The 18264-nt window shown below is 43.5% G+C and overlaps 1 long non-coding RNA gene across 3 annotated transcripts in view; it reads left to right on the top strand.

Annotated features, from left to right (window-relative positions):
• LOC147011909 (uncharacterized) overlaps nucleotides 1-18264 on the top strand; it is a 172120-nt gene that overhangs the window by 135699 nt on the left and 18157 nt on the right. The gene's annotated exons all lie outside the window — the stretch shown is intronic.

Genomic DNA, 18264 nt, shown 5'->3' with positions numbered 1-18264 from the left:
CGGCTAAGCTAGGATTCTGACAATGCTGGATCAATGGAGGAAAAGATAAAAACGAGCTGGGAACATTCCTAATGGTAATTTATTAACAATGGGCGAGGAAAGGTATGTGGTACGATCAAGATTTATTTGGGTGTGCAAGCAGAGATAGGGAAGAAGGGTGTGGTGCAACAATAACCAAGCAACTTATAAAAGCGGACGCAGAGCAGACCTAACCCAAAAATAATAATAACAATCTTTTGCAGGCTTATTTACATAGATAGGCGCAAGGACACGCACACGCACATGCACACACACACAAAACTCGATGAAGAGGGATTGAAGCAAGACAGGAGAGGAGTTGAGGCTACGTTCTCTCGGTACATTTGTGCCACCAATATGTTTGGGGGGAATGCCCCGTGGCACGGTACCCCCCCCTCCCCGACAGCTGGCGCATCGTCTCCTGTTTCGGGCAGCTCGCGTCAAGACCGTGGGTGTGAAGGAGAGGCTTGAGTTAGGTGGGTGGAGTCAGCGTCGTGTGGGCGGAGAAGAGGAGGAGGAGCCCAGCGATGATGACAGAAGGCGGAGTCAAAGTGATGACGACAGAAGGCGGAGTCGAGGTCCAACTTGAGTGGAAGGCGAGGCGGGGCAGCAGAGAGAGAGAAAGAAGGATCCACTCGGACCTTAATAGGCCTCGCAGCGCGGGGCGGGTGGCCACCCCAAAACTCGGTGATGTCAACTGAATCGGGCACACTGATTGGCCCCAACCCACTGCGCAGCCCGGCTACGATGGCCGGAAGCAGCAACATTCCACTTCCGCAAGTTGACCCCACACCGCAAAGATGTCCCACTCCGATCCCACGACATGATATGAATCACCCACACCAAACCGCGGCATGACTCGCCTTGCAAGAACCCCCGGGCCATGCCCTAATGACCGGACGAGGCAGCGTCGGTCCCGCACACCCACTCGGGCACCCCCGATCAGCGTTGGCCAATGCACCCGGTCCGTGTGCGCCACGTGGCCCAAGCTGCACAACATACCTCTGCCCGATCGCAGCTTCGCTGGCCATAGTGGTGAGAAAGTAAGATGTTATGGCGAACCCATGCACACACAGTAAGATGTGTCCATTAGTGCGCTGCTCTGGACGATAAAAAATTGTCGCGAGTGGTACATTCGTGCCCTACTCTGTACGATAACAAAGGCGCGAGCGGCGCACGGGTCTGCCTTCGAGCACGTTCCATACCTTGCGCGTGGATCCGCCATTATGCACATGGCCAGCACTCCCGTTTGCCTGATTCTGCTAATATGCGTGGGATGAAAACCGATCCATATAATTAGTCCAGAAATGGGTTGAAAGGAATGCGCCGCTTGCGCCTTGCACACTCTCATCCCGCGCAACATGGCGTGGGGTTGCCTTTCTATTAATTATCGGCCTTGGTACGCGTTCCGTGCAGCGTGGGCATCGTGCTGGGTATGTTTCCTGTCCATTGGGTGGAAATTACTGCGGTGTCTGCATTTGGCAGGCTGTGCTCTCCATGGAGGGGTGTGGGTGATATGCCTGCTGGCCCTTTTCTGGGGACCTATCTCACAGCGAAGGGTGCACGTGGCTCAGATTTACCTCAGGAATAATCAGAAAAGAAGAGTAGGAATGACGTTATAAATGAAATAAAGAAGGAATGATGTAAGAAAACCTAGCTACGAGATCCTCGCAACGCATGCCCCTGTTGTCCTGCGAAACAAAAGGGAAGGGACTATCTACACGTATATTAATGGAATTACTGTCTTGGGACCACGATCTCTTGGATGCATGCAGTTCCGAGAACCGCAATTATATATATATATATATATATATATATATATATATATATATATATATATATATATATATATATATGTATATATATATATATATTGTTACGGCTGTGGAAATTTGCAATACACCAGAAAGATCCTCAAGTTAGATATATCGATAAGTTCATGTGTAGTTAGTCCACACCCGTTGTTTAGAGGGAATATGTGTGATTCATCCGGGCTGTGACACTTTGAGTTAGCCATTTTTCTGTTCTATCGTTATTTTGGATCAAACCTACAACAGCACCACCTTCGCCACTTCCCGCACTCCGAACGCTGTTCTCCACGGACCACGCTACGTCCCTTTCCGCGTTGGAAATGGTTCGAGAACGCGGGCGTACGGCGCGTGGAGAAGAAAAGCAACAACGCCTGTGAGGTTTTCCCGCCTAATTTCCCGGCCTGATGCTTCCGCCTGAACCCCCCCCCCACCACGCTTGGTGTGAAGGGGAGGGGTGGGGCAGCTCGCTCCCGATTGGTGGAAGCACGGCGTGAGGCGGTCGGAGTGGGGGCACGCCCCCCCTTCGAGAGCTTTCTGGAAACGCCTCGAAGAGAGGTGGAGCCGAGAATGGGGTGGAGCAAAGGGCGGAGTGGAGTATATCGACATTCGGCGATTCACCCTATTTCGCGCGGGTAGAATGCGGGCTGGGTTGTTGTGAGGTTAAACTCCCACCCGTGGCTAGCTCCTTGGCGGTAGTTCCAAGAGGGTCACGACTGAATTGTCCGTTCCGGTGGGCGACGCGTCGCGATTTGAGTTACGTGGCCGATCGCACGCCGGGCGGGTGGAATTCGTAACAATATATATATATATATATATATATATATATATATATATATATATATATTCTTCTTTCGGCTGCTCTCATTAGGGGTCGTCACAGGGATCCATTAGGGATCATCCGTTATGATCCGCATAATGATTTGGCACAGGTTTTACGCCAGATGCCCTTCCTGACGCAACCCTGGTCGCCTCTTACGACACAGGGATATGGTACACCGATTCTAACCGGGGAATACACCGGGCCCAGTACACTCGTACTCACTTTGCCGACCTTGGAAGGATGACAGGCTGAGTCAACCTCCTGGTGTGTATTAATTCAAGTGGCCAATGGGGCTTGAACTCAGGACCTTTTGGATCCCAAGCTGCTACCCTAACCACTACGCCAACACCAGGCTATATATATATATATATATATATATATATATATATATATATATATATATATATATATATATATATATATATATATATATATATATATATATATATATATATATATATATATATATATATATATATACACACAGTAGACTAGGTGTAAGTCGGCAGCGTGTAACTCGTCACTTCGCCTAAGTCGGCAGCGTCAAAAAGTCCCGAATTTATCTCATGTTAAATCCCTTTGAATAAAGGGTCATCCCTCTGTAAGTCGTCATCTCTAAATCGTCACTTCGTCTAAGTCGTCAGATGTTGTCCATTCCCACGTAATGGAAACTCAAGTAAATTACCACTCCTAACTCGTCACACGGAACTGCTGCCTCCTGAGAAGCCCGATTTCATGGAATCGTGATGCTCGCTCATTGGTGTACACCGCCAGTGATAGCTTATTTATAACTGCATACACACGTTGATCGCACTGCAGGCAGGACAATGGCGACTAAGCGTAAGCTTACAACTAAAACCTACCAAGAAAAATACGACATTATCCAGTTTTGTGAGGCAAATACACTGATGAAGAAAACAGACATAGCTGAGAAGTTGGACATCAAACGGCAGACATTGAACGATATCTTGAAGAATAAGGGCAAGATATTTGGACAAGTGGAGAAGATCGTGAGGCCGGTGGGAAGTGTGAAATGCGTGAAATGTGTGTCCTTTGAAGATGTCGATGACGTGCTCATCATCTGGTTTCGGCAAATGTCGGCTCAGCCAAATATTCGGTTTCAGCCGATTCGGCCAAATATTCGGCCGATACTGTCTTTCGGTGGAGGAATGCCCAGCCAACATCATGGAATACAATGACCGGTTTGAATCCTTTCTCATGCACCAGATGCCCAAGAGTTTGAGGCATTCAAACATAACGGATTACCTCGCGAAGAAGTAAAGGATCGATCGAGCTTAGTGTTGAAGTCCGATCATGGTTTTATCCTGGCTTGTTTTGTGCATTACCGCACTCACTTACACATTGGCATTGAGTGGTAATCATCACCACGATGACTGTGTGTCATGTACTTTGTCACCATACCATCACCGATGGTATACGAGTTGTCTTACAGAGTTGTTCATTATCTTTACTTTTGATAAACTGATTCATGAATTCCATCTTTGCTTGATCACTTTCCAACTCACCAACTCACCCCCACCTATGCCCCGAGGATTGTGTTTTCCTTTTGGTACAATAGCCGGCTCTCACACATGTGTCCAGGCCATGCGCGACTTCATCCTTCACCCCACAGTCATCATGAATGTTCGCATACGCGTAAGTCGTCACATTTCTAAGTCGTCACTTTTTTCTCGGTCCCGATGGTGACGAGTTATGCCTAGTCTACTGTATATATATATATATATATATATATATATATATATATATATATATATATATATATATATATATATATATATATATATATATATATATATATATATATATATATATACACATCACCATGTCCATGACCAACACACAACTTTGGATAATTTTTTTTACTTACATTTTACCATCACAACTATCAACACATCACCTTTAATTTATTCTTTTTTTGCATATTTACCATCTCCACTACCGCCATTCGATCCTGAATTATTTACTTGAATCCACTTTACAATCATTATTACCACGTTGAATTATTAATTTATTTATATTTATTTTACCATTCCATTACCGAAGCACAACCTTTATTTCTTTATTTATGTACTCTTTGCAGTCTCCACTACCGACGTACCGCTTTTAATATTTAGCCTGCAAGCAGAGTGCAAAGCAGATTTAAGCAATTCCATTGTTCCATCCATCCATCTCTCGGGACCATACTCTGTGCAGAGCGTTGGTGCTGCCTAAGCAGTCTCCTTGGCTTTTGGGCACAATCCTGGAAGGGTTTCCACTCCAACACAGGATACCAGCAAGCTGGGACTCATTTTGCTGACCTCAGAAGGATGACAGGCCGAGTTAACCGCACCTGTTATTAATTCAACAGCTGAGCGGGATTTGAACTCAGGACGCAAGGATCCCAAGCCCACCGCCCTAACCATTAAGCCAACACCAGGTATATTCAATGGTTCCTTGTGTCTGTCAGTCTACGATCAAGTAATTACTTAATTTAATTTTATATTTTGAACACAAGAACACGAACCTGCAGTTTATCAGTACTTTGGCTCTTAATTTGAAAAATTGTACAGAGTCTCATCCTGAATGCACTTGTGCAGAGAGGAGTTAGGTAATTGTTTTTTACTCTGTCTGGTCGTTAAACAGAATTTGAAAATCAATCCAAACCACAAACATACTGTTTTTAGGGATACCACAAAGGACACAAACAACGGGCACGAATAACTAATGTAACGTGTTAAATAAGGTGGTGGAGAGACTGTGTGTCAAGTGAACTTCCGATTCAATGGTTTGCTCTTTTTTTTCTAGTCTTTAAAACTTTTATTTTATTTCAATGGAAGTATATATTTGAACACTCGAACATAAATTGTCTTGTTTGCACTTCCAAAAACGTTCAGTTTCGTGGTACTTGGGCAGAATTTTATGCAGTCTCAACCAATGTAATTTACTACGTGTTCTGAAGGCGGAGTTACACTGAGATTCAAATATAAATAGTGGCGCATAGTGATGTAACAACACAGCTAACTTTGTCCAATAGATCCCTATTCTTTATTGCATGGGCCGCGAGCGACTCTGGCGGCCCCTGGTGGCATAAAGTGCGGCCCCTGATGTGCAGCTGATAATACACAAATGTGAAAACGCCCCATCATAATCCGCCATAAATGCTATCAAATTGACCGAATGGTTTCAAATGAGTGTTCCAGCACGAAGCATAAAAGTGATATAACTACATCAGGATATGGTTGCAAGATACAAACAATTATACTTGAAGCCCAGTTAACCACAACACAGAAGAGTATGTGGAAGCGGGGCCTAAAAGCAACTATTATGGAGTCCTGCAGGCAGTGTGGTGGCTCTCACACTGATGTCTTATCAGCAAAAGTGGCCCCCCTCTAAACCAATCGTGAAGATCACTGGTTTATGTGCATCTTTTTCTCAAAGATTGTTCAAAAAAAAATCATCAGTTTCTCCATGAAGAGTTGTCAGGAGGTTCATCTCTGGAGTGTTCCGTTTGTTCCATCGGCTTTGTATGGTTGCCGTTGCACCTGTTATTCAGTGTTCATGAACAAAGCAAATGTAGATCATGCTCGGAAACAAAACACGAGTTGAAAAGATCTTGAAAAGATCTTTTTTCTCCAAGACTGCACAGGGTAAGGTGTTCTATGATCTCTCTCGTTTATTATTGATATACACTTTACCATCTATTAGTATTCTTCACGATCAACATACGACCACCTTCATTTATTTATTGATATAGCTTTTACCATTCTCCTACTGAAACACAACCTTGATTTATTTATTTATATACACTTTACAATCTCCACCACCTACACATACCACCTTGATTTATGTGTTTATTTATTTCGACTTTAAAATCTCCACCACATACACACACGACCTTGATTTATTGGATTCGCTATATATGCAAGATATCCCTTATTGTCGGGTTTTCTGTCTGTCTGTCTGTGTGTGTGTGTATGTGTGTCTGCAGCACGAGGCTCCACAGCACGAACCAGCAAACCGATTTCGATGAAACTTTGCCAACAGGTGCAATATGGGGTGGGAATGTGCACATTTGAATTTCGTTGCCGAGCAACCACCCGTTGCTGTGCAACGGCCGAAAAACCTCGTACAGTATTTTCAATACTTGTCCTTCAGTTTTGAATGTAGAGAATCGAGACTTCGGAATTAAACACTTCGAGATATTCAGAAAATTTTACTTGAGCCTATTTTTGATTGAGGTTTTATTTTTCAAATGGTAGTCCTTCAAAAATCGGGTGTCTATTTACCGTCATTTTTTATGAGGGGCTTAGGAAAGTGGGCGGAGCATAGGGAAAGTGGGCGTGGTTGATAAAAAGTGGGAGTGGCGTAGGAAAGTGGGCGTGGCTTTTGGAAAGTGGGCGTGGTTCATGAAAAATATTGTGTGGCTCAGGAGGTGTGGTCAAACAAGAGCATTGAGAGAAGTTTATCGGGTTTTCTGTGTGTGTGTGTCTGTGTGTGTCTGCAACGCGAGGCTCCACAGCACAAACCAGCAAACTGATTATTTTCAAATGGTAGTCCTTCAAAAATAAGGTGTCTATTTACCGTCATTTTTTATGAGGAGTGCCAGTTGGCAAAATACGCAATAAGGAAAATCTTGCCAGGCAGAGGAACAATTGTATGTGAACCAATACGTCTTGGCAATGAATCTTCGTCCGTGGATCGGTCAGAATGAAAAGCATCGTATCTAGCGCTTCGATCCTAGCGAATCCCTCATCGCTTACTGGCTTGTATATTTATTTATTTATCTAGACTTCACAATCTGGATTTATTTTTATACACTTTACGTCTGTAACCCCCCCCCCCACCCCCATCTGCTTTTTCAGCAATCCTCTTCAAGACATCCTTTCATTCAAACTTTTGGGCTCACTATCTGCCATGATCTTTCCTGGGAAAGCCACATCTCCAAGATGGCCTCCAAAGCCAGTCGCCGACTGGGCATCCTCCGTCGAGCAAAGTCCTTCCTTGGCACACCTGAGCTCTTGACCATGTACAAAGCTTTCATCTGCACCCTGATGGAGTACTGCTCTCCCCTCTGGGCTGGTGTCTCTCACCTTTCTCGGCTTCATGCTGTGAAAACCAAGGCATTTAAGATCATTGGTATCTCCCACGATGAGGCTGAGTCTTTGGGTCTCTCACTCTCTCAGCAAAAGCAGGTCGGTGGTCTTTCTGTCTTCTACCATCTCCTCTCTCTCCCTTCCACAGATCTCCTCATGTGTCTAGTCCCAAATGTTTTGTGCTTCCCTCTCCCGTCCCTCATGTCTCCTGCTCCCCTTGTTATATGTTCTGTGCGTTAGCTCTTATACGAGCCTCGACATTGCCTATGTATATATATGTATATATATATATATATATATATATATATATATATATATATATATATATATATATATATATATATATATATATAAATCTCCACCACCGACACATACCACCTTTCTTTATTTATTTATTGATATAAATTTGCCATCTCCACTCCCATCACACAACTACAAATTGTCTATTTTTATGTGCACTTTACCATCATTGCTACCGACATACCATCTTCAATTATTTCCCTTTTTTAAGACCTTTTCTGTTTCTACACTTATTTATTTTCTACACATCTCATTTTAAGGTATAGCATGGGACTGGGTCCTCTGCTTTTTGTTTCATTGTAATTCGTTGCTTATAATCGTGGAATTCAATGAACACTTGCAGTTTGTTAAGGTGATTGTGTGTTTGGGAAAGGGAGTTTGTTCTCGGGCATTTCCTATGATGCAGAACGTTTTCACCTGGAGGCTACTCTAAAGAAGCGTTTCTTCCGAGATGGGGTTGAGAGGGTGGGGTAAGAGTTGAAGGGTGTTGGACTGCTATACTAAGCTGTCGAACTCTCTTCGCTTGAAGTCCCATGTAGATATAATTTGTGGGGGAGGTGTGGAGTATATATACATATATGTCTATCGTATGATATTGGGTATCAGACCTTTCAGCTACAATTTTTGTGTACACACGTCATGCCAACAGAGCAAACACTCTCACCACTAGGTCACCAAGGTTGGTTAAATTATGTATGCTGAGCTTCTTCCAGAGCAACTGCAACTTTCAATATGTACATTCCAGACTGCCATTATGTGTGGTTCAAGAGGAGAAATCAATCGCATTTGGTGCTTCTCAGGCATGGTGCGTGGTCCCTCAAATCGACATTAAACTCGGTGTTCTGTTTGCTGGCATTAGCTGGTGGTCGTGAATGATCCCACCATGTTTTTCGTGCAGAGTTGGCGAGTTACTGCCAATGCCAGCACAGTACCCTGAATGTAATTTTTTTTGATGATGCGATGTATTGATGTTTGGCATTGGTAACACCAAGTAAGTGAAGCAAAGATGGAAAAAGAAAAGAGGACAGACATACTGACTGTAAGTATGCAGAAAATGGAAAATTTAATGAAAATGTACTGCAAGCAAGCAGAACCATAAATGAGTTGTGCAAGGGCAATACATCAAAGGCAGCTGTGCCAAAAGCTCAGTTAATTAGGTGTAGATTAAAAAAAGATGTTGCAGATGTTTTCTGTCTTCCCACATTAGGCACCGCAAACTACAAGATAATCGGCTCCGTGTTTGACATCGGAGCACAAGTTTGTCCCACTCTCCCGGGGGGGCATTGCTGTTGTCTGCGATATGAGACGCAAGCTGCAGAAACAGATTATTGTTAACTTGCAGCTGTCGTACCTGAGCAGGTAATTCTTGCTCCTCAAGGTAGCACCGATCAATTCCCGTCAGCCTCAAGGGCATAGGCAGCGTTGATTTCACCCTCATGGTGTTCTAGTGTTGACATCGCTTGCTTCTTGAGTTACACAATATCGATGTCAAGTGCAAAAAACCCTTTTTGTGAATCTCGAGACAGCTCTGAATAATGAATGTCTTTTTCCACCAATTATTTTTTGGGAATGGTGTCCAATTTTGGTCAGCATGGTGTTGTAGTCGTAAGAAGTGCTTGTTGGAAAGAAACGAAGTTAAATATTCAATAAAACGATTAAGAATTAATTGATTAAAATGGCATTTGAATGAGATATAAACAAGCCTTATGGGGCAAATGGTTACCTCCTATGACGAGGCTTGCTCTTGCAGTTTTTCATTGAAAAGCTGGCCACACACTGCGATGATTCGTCTGTGACAATCCAAGATGATTGTTCAAGTGGTAAACATTGGACCCATGTGATGTTCACAAGAGATATGACCAAATATTGTTTTGAATTGCAAGCAATTTTCAGATAAACTTCCAATGCAATGACATGATTTACTGCCTGTCGTCTTCTCGGCCGAGTCCATGCCAGCCAGCATTCTGTCTTGGCTGGCCTCCATTTTAGCTGCCATGCCAGCCATTTTGTCCTTCAGCTGCTAATTTGTTTTGCCCTGCTACCAGTTCGGTTTCCAGGCTGGTCACCTCTTTTCTTTTTTCCCTGGCCTCTATTTTGGTTACCAGGTTAGCCTGCAATTTCACTAATTTTGGCCTTGAGTACAGCTGCCATTTGGGTGGGGATGTTGCCCCACTGGGGGTATCACCCTCGCACTGGTGCTTGGAACCAGGATGGCAGGTGGAGTCAGGCTTCTTGGGAGCACCGCTACATTTCCCTCTAGCTCCATCTCTATTGTTGTCGCTATGACATCTATTATGCCCATCCGCTTTTAGATCATATTTGTCCTCCATAGTATTTTTACGAGCCCCCATTGGACTTAGTCAGAAACGGGGGCTTTATGGATTTGGTCTCGATTTTCATGTCCGTGCGTGCATTCATGCGTGTGTCCGCAACCATATCTCGGACATATATAGACCGATTTTATTTGTATTTGGCACAAAGACAACACATGATGATATACAGAAGCACATCATTTGTTTCGCAGATGCGATCAAAGATGGCCAACTGGTGGCCATTTTAGTTGTAAAAAAAATTTAAAAACAACAACCTGGTGTTGAACACATCCTCAACCATTTCCTGGACATGCATTTACCAATGCTGTTTAAACTTGGCGCACAGATAATTAATGAATGATGGCTTACAGTACATATGCATATTTTCTTGCGACATCAGATACAAGATGGCGGACTGGCGGCCATTTTAGTTTTTTTTTTAAAAACCTGATGCTGAACACGTCCTCAGCCATTTCTTGGATATGCATTTACCGATGTTGTTCAAACGTGGCAGACAGATAAAGAATGATGGCTTACATAAGTACGACAATTTTTTTCAAAATCAGGTCCAAGATGACTTACTGGCGGCCATTTTAGTTGTAAAAAAGCAAATGTAGAACACATCCTCAACCATTTATTGGATATGCATATACTGATGTTATTCAAACTTGGCACACAGAAAATGAATGATTGCTTCCATATGCACATCTTTTTTTTGTGATCCCTTCTCTCTCACCTCCTCCAACCAAGATGGCCAATTGGTGGCAATTTTGTTACTTCAATGTGTCCCCAACTATTTCTCTGACATGCATGGTGCAATTTTGTTCAAACTTGGTACAAACACAATACATGATGGCATACACTTGCACCTCATTTTATTTTGTGATCTGATCAAAGATGGCCGACTGGTAGACTGGCAGCTATTTTAGTTGTTCAACCTGGATGGGTTTGAGCATTGTGGAGTTGTGGCTAAAACCTGAATCCTATCCAGGTTCCTCCTGATGGCTCCATCTCTGCACTTTACTTCTTCGGGTTCCTTCTCGATCATCCGTTTCATCAATAAATATTGGCTCGCCCTATACTCCGTACAGCATATTTACTAAAACAACAGGGGCTATGACATTTTATGTGTTTTTTAAACTTGTTGATTCTAAAATGAATGCTTACCCATTATATCTGATATATACAGATAATTTTGCACTGAATTTGGAATTCAAATTAAAGTTATTCCTGACAGCAACAAATTCAAATTTTAATGAGGCTTATAAAATTCCATTTGCTGTCTTCCGTTTTTCAGTGGGATTTGAATCCGGGTGGAAATTCCTGACAACAATTTGTAATGGACTCGGTCTCCCTAATGGGTGACGTTTGATTGATGCAGATGAACTCCCAAGATACCCAGCGGAGATGTTCTCCATACGTGACACGTTCACGGTGCGATAAGGATTAATTAATTTTTCCACACTGCAGTTTCAGTGCGCATACAGTTCTGAGGTGAAGTTAATCATGCTGGAGGATGACCCAGTGGCTCAAATGCACAGAAGTATTCTTGAATAAAAGCAACAGTTTTAATAAATAATGGGGATTGGGGCATAGGATGAGAGCATGAATAAAATGGCGCATAAAAACCTGATCACCCCAATTAATTGAGAAGACAAGTCAGTGTATGTGTCTCCTCCATAACTCCAAAACCATGAAACCTCTCAGCCTGAAACTTTGCATGCATACCAAGACAATGTAAAGGAAGTGCAAGAGTGAACATTTGTATTTGAGCTAATTAAAACACCCCTTTTGAAGAGAATCAACAGCCTTATTTAATTATATCCTTTATCAGGCGCATCCTCAGCCACCTCACTCCCGAGGGTATTAAGCCGTATCTTATGTTATCTCGCTGGGGTGTTAATTTGCCATTTTGTTCGGACTGCTCAACAATGTCTTAATTGACTTGGAACAGGCCACAACAATAAAGTTTTTTTTTTCACTTTCCTCACTCATATTATCGAATGCCTGTTCATTATCACTTGGAATCGTTGTCAACGTCCACTTTTGTAAGTGCTATAATTTTCAAATTTAGAGCTTTTTCAAATTTAGAGCTTTGAGCGATTTCATACATTTATATGATGCAATCTTCCACGATCTACTTTCACGGACTAATTAAACTATATCATCGAAATATGATTCCTGCTTTGAGGTTTGGATATTGTCCGGACTAAATAAGTGTTAAAATCTGGAGTGAAATCTGATAATTTAAAGAAACTAGTATGCGCCCGTATGTGCGTGCCCGTACGTGCGTGGCCGTACGTGCAAAAAAAAAAAAAGAAGAAGAAGAATTGACGTCAATTGTGACGTCATAGCACCGTGTCCTGTCATTGGTTTGGTAAATAAATGGCCATAACTTGGGAACCACTTGTCTGATTAATATCAAACATTGAAAAGGCACATCCACAGGGCCCCAGCAATATACTTGGTAAGTTTCAATTAGATCGGACCAGTGGTTGCCGAGAAACAGTGGTCACAGACAGGCAGACACACAGAGATTGCTGGAATCTATAATTCTATAGATTATAGATAATCTATCTATAATAGATAACGAGTCTTATAACAAAGCCAATATACCTATTTACTTTAAACAAGCAAGGCTGTGTTCCCTCCTTCCCCATATATACACAACAAAATGTGAAATCTACAAAGCGTTAAACTTATCTTTTTCTACTCTTTGGAGAATTATATTGAGTAAACAAAAGATTTAGGAATGCGCCAAAATTAACCTGTTTCATTGAGCTTGTTTCCTTGAGTGCCACGAAAATATTTAACCAGCGGGATCAACGTGAAGGCGACCATACCTGTGTTTTCCATGGGGAATCTCTGGAGTTATGAAGGCAAAATAAATTAAATTAAAGTTCAAATTAAAAGAAAGAACAAACGATTAACATAATATAACGAGAGGATTCGGGCGGATGAGTGATGCAACTTCGAAACTTTTCCACTCAGTTATTTACTGTCATGAAAGCATTTCTCTTTTAATACAGCATAAAAATCAAAGGAATTTTGAAGTTCCATTTAAAAGATGTTTTCCAGGAACACATCTATTACATAAACACCTGGAAGTATATAGCCATAGGTGTGTGTGTGTGTGTGTGTGTGTGTGTGTGTGTGTGTGTGTGTGTGTGTGTGTGTGTGTGTGTGTGTGTGTGTGTGTGTGTGTGTGTGTGTGTGTGTGTGCGCGTGCGTTTTTTTGTTTTTTTACAAAGCATAATATAACATTATCTTTGACTCCCCCTCCCCCCCTTCCCTCACTCTCCCCCATTCCTTCCCCTTTCCTCACCTCCCCCCTCTTCGCTCCTCCTCCTCCTTGCTCTCCCACCCCACCTCATTCCCACACCCTCTTCTCTCTCACCCCCCTTTCTCCTCCTCCCTCTCCTCTCTCGTTCCCACCCCGCTCCTTGCACCCCTTCGCCCGGAGTGTTTAACAACATGTGGTGAAGCATCGCTCTACTCCGCACCCCTCCCCACGTCCTCCCCCCTTCCGCTCTCCCTATCTTCCTTGCTCTTGCCCTTCCTCCCCCTTCCTTGCTACCCCGCCCCTTCCTAGCTCTCCCTCCTTGCTCCCCTACCCTTCCTCGCTCCCTCTTTACTCTCTTCCCACCCCCTTCCTCTCTCCCCACCCCACCCCCCACTTCCTCTCTCCCACATCCTCTTCACTCCCACCCTCCTGGAGTGTATAGTGACATTTGGTAAGGTGTTGCTCCCCCACCGCCTTCCGAGCTCTTCACCCCCTTCTGAGCTCCCCCATTCCTGTCCCCTACAAGCTCCCCCACCCCTCTTCCCCCCTCTCCCTCCTTTCTCTTCTCTCTCACCTCCTCTCTCTCTCTGTCTCTGTGTCTGTCTGTCTCTCTGTGTGTAAGTGTCATGGCGGCGTGTTGGTGCGTGTGTTAACTCTGTGTTGTCCCTTTTGCTCTCTTGTCTACCTTACCCAGCTGTGCAGTGTTTTCTCCCCCCCCCCCCCTCTTGTGCCCCTGTGGAAGAAAAAATTGATTTTATTCATGTACTCTCAATTATAATTGTTGCTGGTGCTTTATAAATTTAATACTTCTGCTATAGTCATATTGGCTGTCAATTGTGTTTCCCTTTTGTCTGGGTGTTGATTGGGGGGGAGGGGGATGCCTTACTATGAAACAAGGTGACCTGGTTGATAACACTGCAACTTTTGCCATGATTATGTCATTCTCTTTCACCCGGTGAACACGTACTGCAATTTGAGTTCTTTTGCCTCATGCTTATCAGACCCATGTACTCACTGCCTTTTATATACACAATTCCTTATATTCATTTCTTTGAAAGACCTATAACCTACGGTCTTATCCTGTACTCCTTTTGGTTGTCTGCTTTTTAGTATTTTGTCTGATTCTCACCAAGACCAGCTGAAAGTCACCATGGTCTCTCTCCCTTTGAATCTCCCAGCCCTCTCCACTCCCACGAAAGCATATAAATGTCAGAAAATGTAAACTTAGCTTAGTGCAAATAATTGGGATGTTTACATCTCAGTGCTTTGGACTCTGTGGTACCATGAAATAAATGTTCTCTGATGAAATGTACTTTTAGTTGTGGACAGTGAATTAATTGTTTCTTACAGATTGAGTAACAAGATTTACACCAAGTCGGTTAATAGCACAAATCAGAAAATTCCACAACACCCCATTTTCCGAGTTAGAGAGAGGGAGAGAAAAGCATTTATGGCGGTATTCGGTACGTTCGTTGTGCGTTGGGCAGTTGTGATGAATCTTTAAAGTGTTGTTGTTGTTGGAAGCTGTGAGGTCACGAGTCACGCAACGTCACGCGTTAGGTATCGAGGGTGAAGCTGTGAGGATATCCGGGCGTTTCCTGTGTCTTCGTTTTGTGATTCGGTGAGACATTCGTTGATCTTGTTAAAGTAATGTATCACCTTTACCATTTACTGCCTTATTATGATTGTTGGTTCACGAGTCAGTAAGTGACCACGATATTTGTTATGGGTGTGTGTCTGTCTGTCTGTCTGTCCCGAGCATAGCTCCGTGGGTTTTGATCCTATCTTGATAAAATTAGGGTGTGAGGTTTGTATCATGATCTAGTTGTGTTTTCCGGAGAATGGGCATGGTACTCCCATTATGGGCGGATCCATGCCCAAAAAACATGTGTTTTTAGGGGGTAGCCGGTTTCAAGTTACATCTTCTCCGAGGGGATTTGTCGAATCTGGCAAGGGTTTCAGTATTTGGTTAGCCCAATGGCACCTGCATAGCCCCACGGAGCTCGATTTTTTTTTTCATTTTCATCCCAAGGTCAAGGTCACAAGGTCACGAACTTAGAAAATGTCAAAAAAATCAACAAATTGGGCATCGAGCTCCTCGGGTTTTCAACTGTTTTGAATGAAAGTTGGTATGCAAGTAGTGCTCTTCGAGTACTACAACTTTCATCATTTGCATTTTTCCCGATTCCCGCCAGTTTGCCCGTGGCGTCCCCTCAAAGGTCAAAAAATAAAAAAGGCGAACCGTGTACATTGCTCATGAACCATCGCTGTCTCCAGACTTGTTAATGTTTATACTTGCGTTTTATTTATGCTTTCAGATATCACCTTGATTGAGTGAATTCAAGCCTCTATAGTGAAATCGGCTTGTTTCTATTCTACAACAATTTAATTCACTGAATCCGACACCATGGACAAGTTCCTCAAACCAGAGAGATTTGATGCCGATCCGAACTCAAGCACGGCAATTAAGCAATGGCTCCATTGGCACCGCACCTTCTCAAAATTTCTGGCAGCCATCGCTACTCACGACCCGGACAAGCTGAACATGCTCATTAATCACGTAGCACCTTCAGTCGATGAATACATCGCTGAGTGTGAAACATACGACGCTGCCGTCAACGTTCTCAAAGCATAATATGTAAAGCCCAATAACGAGGTATTTGCAAGACGTGCTTGCTACACACAGACAGGAGGCGGGAGAGACACTCGATCGATATATGCAAGCTCCGGAGCAGTTAAGCAAGGATTGTAACTTCCGGCCCACAACTGCGGAGCAGTGTAGAAACGACTCAATATGCGACGCTTTCAGAAATGGACTGAAATCGGCTCATATACGACAACGCTTGCTGGAAAATGAAACATTGGGCCTTCAAAAAGCTTTCGACCAAGCTCGCGCTTTAGAGATGGCCCAGAAACATTCCGAGTCCTATGGGTGGCCTGTCCCTCCTGTTGATACTGCTGCTGTGGAGATCCGAGAATCATCTCAAGAAGCTCTGGAAACGATAGCGGCAGCGAATCCATCTGTGGAGCGAAACACCACTACAACGGCCACTTTTGCGACTGTGAATACTAAGTGTTTCTTCTGCGGATATAATAGGCATCCTCGTAGCAAATGCGCTACAAGAGATACGACATGCAACAGTTGCGGAAAGAAAGGCCACTTCTCTAAAGTGTGCAGGTCCACTTCCTCTAAACTAACCTCGGCGACTATCCCCACTCTGGCAATACTCTTTGCTGCTTCGCCGGAATGCCTAGCTAAAGCTGTTGTGAAAGTGCAGATCAATGGGCACTCGGTCACAGCTTTGATCGATAATGGAAACTCCGAAAGCTTCGTGAGCGAAAATTTGGTAAAAACCCACAAGTGGAAGCTCTTCCCTGCCAACATTAAAGTTTCAATGGCCTCCACTTCCCTGTACTCAAATGTTCAGGGATATTGCAATGTTGAGCTGATCTTATCAGAACATACCTACAGTGATGTTCAGCTGTTAGTTCTCCAGGACCTATGTGCTGACCTCATCCTGGGTCACGATTTCTTGAAACAGCATTCGAGTGTTGGGATTCCCTTTGGTGGAGCCAAGCCATCTCTAAAAGTTTGCGGACTTGCCACTGTTTCTCCACCTTCGTTGTTCGCCAACCTAACTCCCGATTGCAAGCCAATAGCCGTGAAGTCACTGCGATATACCAGCGCAGATACCAAGTTTATTGAATCCGAAACCCAAGAGGCTTCTTGATGAAGGAATCATTGAACCTAGCGAGTCTCCATGGCGTGCCCAAGTATTAGTTACAACCAACCATAATCATAGAAAGCGGATGGTCATCGATTACTCACAAACAATTAACCATTTCACTCTACTCGATGCCTACCCATTGCCGCGAATAGATGAAATGGTAGGAAATGTAGCTAAATATCAGATATTTAGTACAATCGATTTGTGCAGTGCCTTTCATCAAATTCCCATTAACAGAAGAAGACAAACCATTTACAGTGTTCGAAGCCTGTCAAAAACTATATCAGTTCCGCCGGATTCCATTTGGCATTACTAATGGTGTCGCAAGCTTCCAGAGGATAATCGACAACGTTATCTTGGAGGAGAAGCTAGAGAATACCTTTGCTTACGTGGACAATGTTATGGTGTGTGGAAAGAACCAGGCAGAACATGATGAAAACCTGAATAAATTTCTCAATGCCGCTAAGAAGTATAATCTGACATTTAACAATGACAAATGCGTATTCTCTGCAAAATCTGTCGACCTCCTCAGCTACACAATTAAAAATGGAACAATTAAACCAGATCCTGAGCACATTTGACCACTTCAGGAGCTTCCACCCCCACACGATATGCCCTCGTTGCGTCGGGCAATGGGAATGTTTGCGCATGACTCACAGTGGATTGCAAACTTTTCTGAAAAGATTCGTCCCCTCTTACAGTGTAAAAGCTTCCCTCTATCATTAGCTGCTGTTGAAGCTTTCAAACTTCTCAAGCAAGACATCACCAACTCTGTTGTGATGGCTATAGATGAAACTGTCCCTTTCATAGTTGAAACCGACGCTTCCGATCACGCTATTGCTGCTATGCTTAACCAGTCTGGAAAACCTGTTGCATTCTTCTCGAGGATTCTTTCTGGT

This window comes from Eptatretus burgeri, chromosome 15, assembly GCF_056783735.1.
Source record: "Eptatretus burgeri isolate ZD-2024b chromosome 15, Ebu_testis_v1, whole genome shotgun sequence".
NCBI classification, from domain to species: Eukaryota; Metazoa; Chordata; class Myxini; order Myxiniformes; family Myxinidae; genus Eptatretus; species Eptatretus burgeri.
The sequence above is the reverse complement of the archived record's forward strand: the minus strand, read 5'-3'. Positions and strand labels throughout refer to the sequence as shown.